Raw genomic sequence first — 2,500 nt, 5'->3', positions numbered from 1 at the left:
CGCCTGTCTGAGGGTCGCTTGATCGTCAATCGCCCCGGGGCTTCCCCGGAAAGCGGCTGGGGGCATCGCAGGGTAAACTCCGCTTCCCCTTCGTCCCCCACAAGGTCAGACCCCCCCGATCGCCCGTGGCAGGGTCCCTCGCCGGGTCCTGCCATGGAGGTACGCCATCGGGACCCATCCCGTGGCGCCTGGCTGCGTGCCGCGTGTGGCTGTCTGTGGCGTCTCACCGGCTGCGAGCCGGGCCCATCCTGTGGATCGCCCCAGCTGGGGTGGTTGCCTCTCCCCATCCCGGAAGGGACGGGTGATAGCCTCCGTTGCCCTCGGACGATCGAAAGGGAGTCGGGATCAGATCTCCGAACCAGGAGTGGCGGAGACGGGCGCCCTCGCGGCGTCCACTGCGGTAACGCAAACGATCCCGGAGAAGCCGGCTGGAGCCCCGGGGAGAGTTCTCTTTTCTTTGTGAAGGGCAGGGCACCCTGGAATGGGTTCGCCCCGAGAGAGGGGCACGAGCCTTGGAAAGCGTTGCGGTCCCGGCGGCATCCGGTGAGCTCTCGCTGGTCCTTTTAAATCCGGGGGAGATGGTGTAAATCTCGCACCGGGCCCTACCCATATCCGCAGCAGGTCTCCAAGGTGAACAGCCTCTGGCATGTTGGAACAATGTAGGTAAGGGAAGTCAGCAAGTCAGATCCGTAACTTCGGGATAAGGATTGGCTCTAAGGGCTGGGTCGGTCGGGCTGGGGTGCGAAGCGGGGCTGGGCGCGTGCCGCTGCTGGACAAGGCGCCTCCCTCTGGGGTGGCGGCGACTCTGGATGCGAGCCGGGCCCTTCCTGTGGATCGCCCCAGCTGCGGTAGTCGCCTCTCCCCATGCCCCCTCCCCAGGCGCGGTGCCGGCGTTCTGCCTCGGCCGGCGCCTAGTAGCTGACTTAGAACTGGTGCGGACCAGGGGAATCCGACTGTTTAATTAAAACAAAGCATCACGAAGGCCCGAGGCGGGTGTTGACATGATTTCTGCCCAGTGCTCTGAATGTCAAAGTGAAGAAATTCAATGAAGCACGGGTAAACATTGCATCAAATATCAGAGACATAATAAAAGACTTATACACTGACTCAACAACATCTTTCAAGGGAAAGAACAATGAAGCAACTCCTGAAATAACAATGAAATCTGGGGTCAAACAAGGTGACTCTTTATCCCCACTACTATTTAACATTGCCATGGATCCTCTGATCTGTGATCTTCAGAAAAATGGCAAGTGCTTCACATTTGGATCAGATGGTCTTATTGAGCAAATCACCGCTCTCGCCGTTGCTGATGACATTGCAGTACTCAGCAGTACCTGGGAAGGAATGAGTACAAATCTGAAGATCATTGAAAAGTTCAGTAAAGCTGCAGGATTACAACTGAATGTGAAAAAGACACATGGATTTTTATATCAGTCACCATAAAGATAAAATACTGATTAACAACTGTAAACCATGGCAATTTGAAAAAGAAAATATTCATCCAGGAGAAAGTGAGAGATACCTCGGATTGAACTTTGATCCACACACTGGTCATACAACAAGCAACAACAAAATTAATGAGGTTCTTGTCAATTGGGCTCAAAAACTTGATAATTTACCACTTAAGCCCACGCAGAAAATTGAAATGTTGTGCCAGTACTTGGTACCTAAACTATCATTCAAATTAGAAATGACAGGAACAGAAGCAAAAACGTTGAATGTTCTGGATCAAACAATAAAAAAGTATGTCAAACACTTTCTACACCTTCCTGCATACACTGTGGTGGTCTCCTATATTCGAAAAGATCATTTGGAGGCCTCAGTATACCAAAACTATGTACACAAATTGGTCTCAATAAAGTCAATAGTTTATTGTATCTCAGGGCAGCTGCAGACCTGTACATAGCGCATTCATTCATGTATATAGGAGAAAATATTAATAAAAAAATTGATAACATCATCAAAACACACAAACTCAACATTTTAGACAGTAGCTTTCTGAGCTATAATTTGAATTTGTTAGCAACATATGATTGGAGAAAAGAAGAGTTTGAGAAATGGGCAAATCTCCCTGTCCAAGGTGATGGTATAAAATACTTAGCAAGTAATCCAACCTCAAACTTCTGGATCAGCAAGCATAACAAAATGAAAGAAAACCAGTACATAGCTGCGCTGAAGTTAAGAGCAAATGTTTTATATACTAGAGAAACCATCACCAGGGGAAGAAATCATGCATTTGCTACATGTAGGTATTGTAATGATGTTCGTGAAACAATTTCTCATATTTCAGGTCATGTCCTAAAACTAAGGACATTAGGATAAAAAGACATAACAAAATTCTGGAATTGCTCATTGATAGAGCAAAAGGGTGTGCTTGGTTGGCATGTAGGGAACCTCATGTTAAGAATAATCAAGGAGAACTACGAAAACCAGATGTAGTGTTTACCAAAAATGGTACAGCTGTAGTGATTGATGTTTCAATTCGTTATGAAAATTC

General features: G+C 47.8%; 1 non-coding gene and 1 pseudogene across 1 annotated transcript in view; both read left to right on the top strand.

The window, feature by feature from the left end:
- Positions 1 to 17, top strand: part of LOC144820895 (5.8S ribosomal RNA) — a 154-nt gene extending 137 nt beyond the window's left edge. Inside the window, exon 1 of the ribosomal RNA XR_013608029.1 lies at positions 1 to 17. This exon is cut by the window's left edge and continues 137 nt beyond it. This is a non-coding gene — a ribosomal RNA (5.8S ribosomal RNA).
- A 633-nt stretch (positions 18 to 650) lies between these two features.
- LOC144820795 (28S ribosomal RNA) overlaps positions 651 to 2,500 on the top strand; it is a 3,745-nt pseudogene continuing 1,895 nt past the window's right edge.

Source organism: Lissotriton helveticus, chromosome 2_1 (assembly GCF_964261635.1).
Source record: "Lissotriton helveticus chromosome 2_1, aLisHel1.1, whole genome shotgun sequence".
NCBI lineage: Eukaryota > Metazoa > Chordata > Amphibia > Caudata > Salamandridae > Lissotriton > Lissotriton helveticus.
This window is presented reverse-complemented; position numbering and strand designations above follow the sequence as displayed.